Source organism: Melozone crissalis, unplaced genomic scaffold, assembly GCF_028551555.1.
Source record: "Melozone crissalis strain CALT ecotype California unplaced genomic scaffold, PUWL_Pcris_2 ptg000042l_1, whole genome shotgun sequence".
NCBI classification, from domain to species: Eukaryota; Metazoa; Chordata; class Aves; order Passeriformes; family Passerellidae; genus Melozone; species Melozone crissalis.
The window spans coordinates 10,336,587-10,348,795 of NW_026535820.1; positions in this window are offsets into that span (position 1 = coordinate 10,336,587).

Here is a 12,209-nt window from a genome sequence, read left to right on the forward strand (position 1 = left end):
TCTGCTGGGGCTGAAATCCTGTGAGGTTTTTAGTAAGGGTCTTCAGTTTGCCACTGATGTGGCAATTGAATGTTTTCAACATTCAATTTAGTCCTTTGTTTTGAAGCCTGGATTGAAACTACTGTTGTAATTTGAGTAATTTTTAAATTCTCCCTTATTTCTGGCTCAGTTTTCTGAAATTAAGCATCGCTGGCATCCTTGCTTTCCTTTTCTTGACTTTTGCTTCTTTGGACTCAAATTCACTGTGGGTTTGACTTTTTAGGCAAAATTATTTAGTACGTAGCAGATTTTCTTTCTGCACTGAGAAGAGGGGTTTTCTTACTTCCTAGTCAAAAATTGGTACTGTTTGCAAAAGGGTGTTAATGAAGAACCATGCTCAGATCAGTAAGTCCTGTTTCTGCCCCAGATCTCTACATGAGATCTATCTGTTCTGAACACAGGGCTGCATGCTTGTGCACACAACACAAGCTCCTGTGTTGGTTGCATTAAAGGTGCAGAAAAGATTGATAATGCCTCATTTTTATTTTTTAATGAAGATTAGGTACAGAGCTATGAGTTACATATAACCAAAATACTCTGTGTTGGAATTTTACAGTTATGAGTTTACACATTTTATAGTCATTATCAGGGACATAAAAATGCTTATATGTCAGTTATCAAGGAGGGACCAAAAAATGGCCTGAAGATGCTGGATCCTTAAGGGTAGCAGTCAGTTTTAAGTACCAGTCCATCTCTGAGCCAGTTAATTTAAGCAGTTGAAATGTCAGCTCTTAATGTCTAATATAATCAAAGTGCTCACGAGGAGACTGCTAAGTTATGCTTCTTGTGGGGTGCTGGTCAGCATTAATTGTCTACCATGTCTCTTGTGAATGAGTGGAGTGTATTTTTAGCAATGATTTAACAATGGTTGAAATGGTAGGAAAAGGGTATACTTATATTGAATACAGTGCAGAATACTGCAAATAACAAGTGATAATTTTGTAGACAATTGATAGCTTTTTAAGCTTCAGAAGAGACATTTATTTTATGTAACTATACAGAAAAAGACCAGGTATTTATTTTCAGTTCAAATCAGCTGACTAAAACCAACTGTCTGCTTTTAAAAGGCTGTAAAATAGAAATAGCCTTTTTTGGTATATACTAAGATTTCTTAAATTAGGCTGAAGTAATTTTTCAGAGGTTGTATTTTTTGAAATCAACAAAACAGCTAAGAAGTAAAATATTTTATTTTAATTTTAGACCATGTAATACTAATAATATTTCTATTCCTTATGTTTGTAGCTCTTACTTATAAGTATATTTTTGTAAGCTCAAATAATTTGCCCCAGATATGATACATGCAGTTAAATATGCTTCTGTTGACCTTCTAACAGCGCATTGTAGAGTTTGAAAAAATATTTCCAAATTGCCAGTAGAATGTAAGCATATGTTCAGTGTTGTTGTTCCTCTGGAACACCAGAGTTCCACTAGAGCTTTTGAACGTAGGTATAGGATAGGGTGATTGGTAATGGTTTTAAATGAAAAGACGGTAGATTCAAACCAGATAAAAACAATTCTTTACGATGAGGGTGGTGGAACACTGGCATAGGTTGCCCAGGGAGGTGGTGTGTGCCTAATCCCTGGAAACATTCAGTGTCAGACTGGATGGGGCTCTAAGCAACTTGATCTAGTTGAAGATGTCCATTCAGATTAGTGGGAGTTGGACTAGACATTCTTTAGAAAAGCCCTGCCAATCCAGAATGTTCCCCATTTCTGTGTATGATTACAGAATGTGTTTATATACTGTGATGGCATATGCTTCTATTTTGGCAGTTTTAAAGCACTGAAAAATTGAGAAATGTCAGCTTATGACTGCTTGTCAAACTTGGATTTTATATGCCTGAGGATGTGCTTTTCAATTAGCTAATTAGGTGCTCTTTTCCTGTGCTTGTGCTTCCACATCTGTTCCCAGTTATGCATAAAAACCTTGCCTTGAACATATGATTACATTCTTGTCCTTTTTATGGTGGCAATTTCTGAGCAGAATGCTTGCTATGTATCTCTTACGTAAGACCTGAGTTTCTCCAGACAATTTACTTATTTTTGGTACCTGACAACCAGGGTGACCAATTTCAGATACTTGGGCTGCTCTTTCATACCATAGCAGTTTTATATCTTCAATTCTTGTGCTCCCACCATTTTGTTCACTCCATTATGTAAGAAAGTAGGTAAAGCAGTCTGCTCAAAGGCATGTGACACTTCAAGTAAAACTTACAGCCTTGTTCTCTGCTCTGATACTTGTGATTCTCAGGCACCTCTGGAAACTGTGTTGGTATCTGTGTGGGTCAGTTCTTACTCTGTAAACCAGTTCTCCATATTAATGCAAGATGCACTGTTATAGTGTGACGTGTGTGTTAAATCACATACTTATTGCTTTTCTTTGACTGAGACCTAATGCACCAAAAAATCAAATTTTTACAATTTTTTACTTGAAAATGTTTATTTTTAGTGGACTTCTATAGGTTTCAACTTCTGTCTAGAGATCTTCTGCATTTTTCAGCTTTATATTAGACTTCCTTAATTTATTCAAAAAAATCAATCTTGGCATTTATCCATCTGCCAAATTATTTCTTTGCCAAGCTACAAGTGTCATCTTGAACTTTCAGACTTTTTGTTCATTTAGTCACCTAGAAATCATCTTGAGAAATTTTGTTTAAGTTATGACCCAGTACTGCACAGGAAACAGGATGAGCCGTGATTCTTACATGGTGCCTTTGGACTGTCTATTTTAATCTTTCTTCCTAAACCTTTTTAGTGTCACGAGACCTCTTCCCAGCTCTTCAGTGAGCTCAGAATGAGGAACTTACCATTGGCAACTCGAGTCCATTCCCTATATCCCTGTATGGTTAAATGAAGCAAATGTGTTTGGCTCATTGAATAGATGAATCATATTTTCCATTGTACACAGGTAATTTAACCTACTCACTGGTGGCAAAAAAAAAGTCGGGCAGAAGCTTTGGTGTGCTGGAGCTGGTTGGTTAGGGTGTAGTACAAAGTTCTTTCTTGGAAAATCTCAACTCTTAGGATCTTGAAAAGTTCCATGGATGTAAATGGAAGCTGCTGCGAGTAGAGATGCCACAGTGTGGTCTGGCATGAAAGGGGCCATGTGGCTCTTGAGGGAAGACACGTCACTTCTAACTGCTGGGCCAATGGTCAAATAGGTTTCTCCAAGGAGGCTTGGTGTTTGGGGTTTGGTTGGGTTTCTTTGGTTTTTTTTTCTCTTTAACTCCAAGAGCTAAGCATCAAAACTGCAATGCTTTCTGTAAAGAGGAATAGCTGTTTAGTAGGCATTGGTAGCGCTGGTCTCCTGACTACAAAACATTCTTATAACCAAGTGTTCTAATGGATACATTAAGAAACAATGAGAAGGGTAGATATTAAAATGATTTTATTTTCTGTAACTATTAGAAAAATAAGTGTATTTTAAACTTTTTCAACATTGTTACCATAAGTGTATTTTCATACTTTTTTCCTTATTTTGTTATGTTGTGTTCCTTTACCCATCACACAGTGATTTATTTGTTTTGTGTTTCTCAAGCAACTGAAATCAATACATCTGTTAGCTCATCTTTTGTTTTAAACAGCAGGCTACAACAGTTTATTCTGCAGGAACATCTTAGGATGCCACAGACTCTCAGCCTAGCTTAGATAATTCTGTAATTTCACTGGCATCAAATTTTGAGACAAAAACCAACATTTTAGAGATGGCAATGTCTATTCCCTTCTTGCTTCCTATGACAGCTATAGAAGATGAAGTCATAAACCTATTCAGGTGTTCAGTGCATAATTTGATTTTTTCCTAAATACAGAATTTTTTGTTCAAGCATCCTCAATATTGATATAGAGAACTAAAATTATACTAGGAATTATTTTTTTATTGTAAGGAAAATAAATATGTAAAGTATGTCTTGTACTTCTAAGCATAAATTAATATAAATAAGAAGGAAATGTAATGAGGGAGTTGTTTAGTCATTGCCCAGTAGATTTCTTGGACACTTGATTTAGGTGAGAAAAATAATAAATCTGCTGCTGTTGTGCTGATGGCTGCATTTCTCACTTGCAGAACTTTGCATGTTGACCATTGAGAGAAGAATATCCTTAAGAGTTTATGATAACCATCTTCACTGGTGGCATTTTGCCTTCTCCTTGCACAGAATTTAGATCATCTTCCATAAATACTCCTCACCTGCCCTTCATGAATTTAGTTGCTCCAAATTTGTTATGTTTAACTTGTTGAATTGTTTCCCTGGGTTGGTGGGATTTTAATCTCTTTTTCTCTAGTGAGATTTCTGCAGAAACTTGATTTGCTTTGCACTGGGCTGGATGTTGTTTTGCTGTATGGCACATGTTCAGGAAATGTGGCACAAGGGAGGGAGTGGGTGTTGGATGTGTGCTCAGGAGCAGTGGACCCCAGTGGGATCAGAGCTCTGATGCTGGCAGTGGCCTGTGGTCATACAGCACAGGGTCACAGGCAGGTTCTGTAGGATGCTGATCTGCTGCAGGTCTCTTCTTGCATTGATCCAGGCTTCTGTGGCTGTTCTGACCCTGGGTGTAGGGGTGAGGAAAATCACATCAGGAAGAGGAGGGGGTTGAAACAGCTGTGCCAGAGGCTTCCTGTGATTCCTCTTAACATTAATCCCAGAAATTGGTACTAATATAGAAAAGCCATTTTAGCACAAGTTTTAGAGTCTTGACCAGGGGAACTAAAAGTAATTTCTGAAACTGTTCTTGAAGTTTAACCCTGAAGCATGTCCTCTGCAGGATCGCTGGTAAAGCAATTCTGCACATGTTGTTCTGAAAGAAAGTAATCCCAGGACACTGTTTAAAGCTCACTCCCTTTTATACAGTGTGATGCTGCAAGAGGTAGAGACTTATGAGCCCCCTCAAAAATGCAGTTGGCTGCTCTACAAGCTGACGTTTCCCAATCACAAATATTCAGTTCCAGTGACTTGTGGTTGTGGCATTTCCATCCTTAACACACCTCCAGAAGGTACAGTGTCCGCCTTTTTACCTTCCTGAAATAGATGGATAGTTTCAACAGGATGATGTCTGTCACTGTTGCATAACCTCTGTTGAGTTCTTTCCAAGAGGATATTTTTTTAAGTCTATGAGTACAGTTATTAGATAAATGACAGAGCAATAGTAGCATGCTGAGTTACTCCTTTTTAAACAAGCATGCGACTATGCTTCCACATGAAAGTGGAAGGGGTTGATTTAGTAGTTATTTTCATTTGAAAGGCTTTCTAGATGTGGAAAAAAAGAGGAAATTCCAACTCAGGGATGGTCTATTATTAAATTTTTGAATGCATAAAATGAATGGTGGTAAGTTGCTATTTTAAATGTGTCCCAAGAATCCAGAATTCTTTATATAACACAAAAATCTGTGGGTTACTTCAATGAAAAGCAAAAAAATAAAAGCACACTAATTCTCATGCAATTCTTTGACATAAGTAATGTTTAAGTTTATAGAATTAGGTGCTTTCTTATTTTAAAACCATATTAAAAAATAAAATTCTCTTTTATTGAACTGCATCCAATTATGTATGCAGGGTAGTTAAGCAGTTATTTTGTGGGTTTGAGACAATTTCTGGTTGTTTTTGGTGATCAGTAAAAGTCGAGAATAAATGTGAAAATCCCTTCAATGGAATTCCCTGCTTTCTTCCTCCTGTGCTTCATCCTTTCACTAAGGCAATATGCCTGAGCTGTGACTTCAACATATATTTCTATATAGGTTGTGTAGCATAGAAACAGAATTGCTGTTACTCTGTGATACTGATGAAAAGCTGTGTAACTCTGTGATGTTTTGAATGTGCTTAATGTAAAGCTGATAATTCCCTTTGTCTGTTTCTGTCTGACTTGAGATTAGTCCTTTCATTAGACCAACTTCCTCTAGGCCTGCTTTTAAAAGTTGCATGTGTTGTAGATGGACATGAAAAAAGAGTAATTTCCTGCAAGGAATTAGTTTAGCCTCTGTTTCCTCTCTTTCCACCAAGTTGTAATTTTGACTCATGAGTGAATATATATTCTACTTAAAAAGTTATATGAAAAGAATTGTAAGGGAAGAATGAGTCTACACAATCTCTGTGCTTTTAAGAAGCAAAACCCACAGCTTTTTGAGAAATATGGATTTTGGAGCAAATCCCAAGGGGAGAACTACAGATAATGGATAAATGGATACAGTAATGTGCTGACCATTGGCTAGAAAATACTTTCCTAAGAGTAAGTAACAATGTTTTACTATAGAGGATACTTTCTTCAGGATAAGTAACACTGTTTTACTATACTGTAATTTCATTTCTTAAGAGCTGTTACTCATAATTGTAGTCACTTCTCTGTATCACTTTTTGGTAGGTGGAAATAAGGGTCTCAATTGAGTTTTTTCTCCAGGTCCCTGTTTCATATAAACCAGGCCTTACAAGTCTGCAATTGCTTGGCATATTTTTCCTATTCTCCAGTTTGAGATTTTCTTCACCTTCTTACCCTTCATTTTTTTTCTTGTCTCCTGATTTCTAATCTCTGTTATTTGATTCTGTGAGAGAATATATATTGATTTTTTCTTTTGCCTTGAAGAATTGTATCCCTTGCTACCCTGAAGTGCTGAACTGTGAAAGAAGAAAAACAATCAGTGCCCTGGCAGGCAGCTAAGGTCATCTTGCTGATGGTTTGCTTCTGACCTGAAGACTACACACTTTGAGTGACTCTTTGATGGCAAATTAAAAGAGAAAAGGCCTGCTTGCATTTCAGGAAGGTTTTTAAGCTATGAAGAGGCTAGAAAAAAATTGTTTTCTTCAGGGTAAAAATGAAAGTAGATTATTTGTGGCATTAGCTACTTGGAAAAGCTGCAGTATTTTTAAGGAATACCAAAATGGAAATGATTCTGTTCAGGTTTGAGGTAAACATTAGCAATGTGATACAGATTCTAGAATAGTCCTGGAATTTCACAGATTGGATATTTCTGTGACAGAAATAGCTTTCACTTTGAAGGAGGAAGGAAATTTTTTTCTGAAGGCTCCCAGGTGCTTCACTGAGTATTCCAACAGGTCCTCATTTTCCCAGTGTCTCTGGTTTTCTGGCATGGAAGAAGGTTCCCATAATCCTCCCTGTTCCTAAGATACAAACACATGGAGTAGTTCTTAAAGACATCTGATCCTGCATGGGGTGGTATTTCCAGAGCAGAGTGACATTTCCTCACATGTTACAGAAAAACACATTAAAATAATATGTGGAAGTCTCTGACCATTTCAGAGGTTTGAGGAGCCCTTTCCAAATACAACTTTGGCTAGAAGTCCTGAAGAAATGCTCAAGGTTCTGCTGCACATGTTAAAAATAAAGATCAAGACAAGCAAGAAGACCCCAGGCTGGTGGCCTAGGAAAGAAGGAAAGATCAATGTTATGCTGACTGGTTTGTGGGGAAAAAATAGGCCCTTGCCTTACAATTGACCTTTGAGTTCTTGCACCATTACCCTTGTTTAGGCTTTAGTGCAATCTTACCTACTACAGAAAAACCTCACAAGGACTTCAGATGAAGGGTAGTCTGATGTTTGCAATGAGTCACAGTTGGAGCATGAAGTGCAGGACTCTGAAAAGAAGTTCAGACTTAGATACATGATTCCTTTAGGATTCCTCATCCCAAAGCAATGGGAGGGAAGAAAATTTCCATAGCATTCACATATCTAGGATCTGTACCCTCGAGTTGTTTGTTTTTGTTTTTGTTTTTTTTTTTGCCATTTTCTGATTTCTTAAAAGAGAAACCCCGAGTAAAAATGTTAGAAACCTATCTGCCACTCATCTCACACTAAAGTGTCAAAACATGCAGCGGTTAAAAATTTAAAAAATGGATTAATCAATCCTTTGTTTTTTAGGATGCCAGGAGCTGACACCGTGGCAGCAGCATGGGAGATGCAGAAAGGTGGTGCTTTCTGATAACAATGTTTACAAGAAAGTTACCTTCATTTCCTTACAAGATTATCTTCTGAGAAGGGCAAATAGAGAATTAAATTACTTCAAGACACACAAGAAAGTGAATTAAAAATGCCAGATCTTTCTGTCCTGCTGAAGGAAAGCATCTCTCTTGCTTTGAGGCCCAGTGATGCCAAATGAAATTAATGTAATGTCTCCTGATGGCAGAACAGTACTATTTAAAGAAAGACCCACAAATCCAGGCAACAGCAAAACATCACCTATAAACTGAATTTAGAAGAATGGTCCTAACAATCCTGAGTTTGGAATTTTTTTTGTCAATTTTTAGGAGGCATGGATTTATCTCTTTTTTTCCTTTTTTTGGTCTCTTTTTTGCCTATAGTAGGAATTTGTAAGTTTACACAAACTCTTTCTTTATTAGTGGAGGAAAGGGATAGAGATTATTCTTTGGGAAAGCAGTCACAACTGGATGGGCATCTGTGAGAAAAACAAGGTTTTTTTGTTGCTTTATGGGTCTGAATATCACAACCACCATAGTGGGAAATTCCCATGAAGTTAGGAAACTAATAAAAAACTGCTGTTGCTTTGAAATACTGTTTTCCAAATTAGGAAAAAGTTGCCTGTGACAGGAAATACGAGCCAAGAGACAACTGATTAAATTGACTTTGATTTCTTTTTTTCATAATTCATGAGAAGCCTTATCTTTAGTAAGAATGGTTTCTATTAGTGTCTTGCTGAGATGAACCTTTGACTGCTCTAACATCTGTAATGCCATGGACAAGGTTGTCTGTTAACTGCCATGGAGTGTTCTGCAAGAATTCAAGCACTCCTGGATATTAAACACACCATGGGAGATGTTGCAAGATCATGAAACTTGGTCAGAAAAATAGTGCAGCAACCTTTCTCCAACATCTTTAAAATAATGAAGGAATCAACAACCTTTTACAAAGAAATAGATGCACCAAAATAAAAATACTCTTGTTAAGAAAGGCTGCCTTTCAGAATTCTATTATAGCTGTCTATCTGTTTTACCTAATTTAATGTTTGGGTTTTCAAAATTAAAAAAAAAAATCTAATCTCATCTCTGAAAAATAATTTTAAATTTGCTCCAAATACATTCTTAGAAATCATCCTGCACATCTGATACTTGAAGAAAGGTATTGAAGGAGAAAAAAAAAAAAAAAAAAAGAAGAGGGGAAAAAAGCTGATGATAATTTATCTTGGGAAAAATAAAACAGTCATGTAAAAATCTTGGCATTATGTTCTGAGACTAAACAAGTGTGCATTCATTATAATGATCTTAAACATCTAGATAACTATTTTGGAAGCTGACCCTTTAGAGCAGTCTTCCACTACAAGATAATTAGATGAAGTGTCTTCAGAGACAAAAACAGCCATTGAGCAGTGAACATTAGCTAGAATTTATGTTCTTAGATTAATCTTTGTGGTGACAAAGTGTCTCAATTATGGATAAATATGAATTAATTTTTAGTAATTCAACAGAAGACCTTGTGTTAAAAAGCAAATAATGAAAAACACTGATAATAGTTTTTCTTTAGATGTGTGTGTTTCTGTATTGTTAAAGAAAGGCTTTAGAATAACTGCCTTCAGCCAGCATGAGGAATTCTTCCATCTGACAGAAAAGAAAAGGATAGCTTCTCTTGCTGCTGTTCTCATGAGTTATTTCATAATTAATTATGTATTTTTAATTTTATAGTATATAAGTCAGAAAACTGATTAGATCACTTAATTTGGCCTTGGTTTGGCACTCTACAGGCCATTATATTTTTTCTCTATTCAGTTCAGGACAGAACTGAACTCAACTTGCCAAAATAAAAATAGCTTAAAACATGAGTCTGTCTTCCACAAGGACACTCAGTCTTGATGTCAAGGCTCCCACTAATTCATAAGTATTTGTAACAGTGGTTAATCCTACCTTCTAAAAATAAGGGAAAAAAAATGGGCCTGACTTCTAAATCCAATGCATGTGGCTTGTTTTCCAGCTCATGTTCTAGTTTTGCTGGTTGCTGGCCCAGGATACTTCAGAGAGGGCCTGGAGGGTGTGTTGTGCTCAGAAAATGGTTGAGTGAGCCTGTGCCTGCTGGCCTATGTAGAGCAGGAAAGCATCTTCTCTTCCTGAAGGTCTTTGTGTCGTATTCCTGTTTTTTGACTGGCTTGCATAGATTGATCTCTAGAAGTATGTAAGATGTTGGTGGTTTGTGTTTGTTTGGGTTTTTTTTTTTTTTTTTCTGTCTGTGGAAATCTAAGGTCCATTCACAAAAATCTACCAGCCAGACTTTTACTCTAGCCAGATGCACCTCCAAGGGCAGAGATGCTCCATCTCTCAGGAGGGACAAGTGGTGCAGTTCCTGTGTCTGCCGAGTGTGACTTTGCCTGTGCTCCTTCAGTGTTTGTACAGTCTCCAGCTCTGTCACTAGAAGCCCCAGAGCTGACTGCCAGTCCTGAGGGTGGATTTCAAACTATCTCTAGGGCAGATCTGCATTGGCTCAGTGCTCTGTTGCCAGGGAAGAAAAAAGCTGGATGTGCTCTCATTGTGTTCAATGTGTAGCCATCGTACTGAAGTATTGTCACAGACATCTTTTGTGGAAAATCCTTTCTTTAGGATTTTTCCTTCTTCTGGGAAGCTGAGGCCCCAGAAGAAAAATGTAAACAATGGTTATCTGCTGCTGTGAAATGCAACAGGTGCACCTGTGATTGGCCCATGTTCCATGTTTACAATTAAGGGCCAATCAGGGGCCAAGCTCTCTGGGACAGATTCACAGAGAGCTCCCTTGTTTATTGATTCCTATTCTATTCTTAGCTTAGCAGCTTCTGAACTTTTCTCTCTATTCCTTTGAGTATAGTCTTAATGTATTATATATAATAAATTAATAAATCCAGCCTTCTGATCATGAGATCAAGATTCTCGTCTACCTCTCTCACCCTGAGGAACCCTTGCAAAGCCTTGTATTTATTTAGAAATACTTTAGAAAGACAAAGTATTTATTTAGAAATTTTAGAAATTAGAATATTTTTAAATTAGTCTCTATTAAATACAAAAGCAGTAACCAGAACTGATGTGTTGAGCAAGTTGAATACTGACAAAAAGTGACTCTGTCAGTGCTCACATGACTGACAAACCTCCCAGGAGATGATTCGTCCCCAAGTCCCATTAGATGCGACAGCAAAATAATTTTTCAGTCTCTTCATGCTGGCCTTCTTGAAACATGATGAACATGATAAGCTGGGTTTGTTGTTTGGGTTTCCTTCCCCTTAACTATATTTGAAGATATATTTAGCCTTTTGATATTTCTCTGATTAGTTTTGTTAAGTAAAATGATTGCCTAATTATTGTGATAGTACAGGTAACATTCGGGAGTCATTTAAACACAGGTGATGGGCTTCTTGACAGCAAATGAATGGCAAAGCTTCCCACACCTTGGGATTTGAGTCTTTGAGGAACACAGTGCCAGTTCTGGGAAGGAGCAGTTGAGTGGGAGGTAGTGTGCTCCTCCTCTGTGAGCATCTTTGTTGCTGCTGCTGTAGATTCCAGATGCGCTGAGATCTCCAAGCAGGCTGCATCTCCTGTGACACTCATGCTGTGGGAGGTGGAAAACATCCAGTACAGTGTGAAAGGTTTTCAGAAGCCATGAAAGATAATAAGTACACCTTTAAAAAAGAAAAGAAAAGGAAAAAATGTTTTCTCAGATATTAGTCCATCCAGAGAATTTGTCACTGGGGTAGCAACAGCCCTATTTAGCAAGATATAAACTTCCCTTTTTCCTAAACATCACAGGCATTATGGAATTTGCAGCTTAAACAGCTGAAAGGAGCAGCTGAGGTATTTGAGGAACTGCATTGCATAGACAAGTAGGGTCATAACTTATTAAAACATTTGCAAAACACATTCCAGTGAGATGAAGTTAAACAGTTAGAGCATCTTCCCCCAGAATGGGTCATCATGGAAACAGGCTGCTCAGACACATTCCTTGGATTGTTGAACTCACTTTTGGTACCTCTGAGCTCACTGTCACTAGCTTTCAGGACAAATTCAATTGGTATTACAGGAGGTGATGCTGGAGCTTATGTAAGAAATTTTTTCTCCCCTATCACACTGTATTTCTAAGCTATGTGTGGTTGTAGGCTGCCTTGAAAGCATATGTTTTGGTCAGAAATAGAGCAGTGTGCAACATACACTTCCTGAACATCCTGCATATAAATAGCACAGGTGGGAAAAATGAACTCAGTTG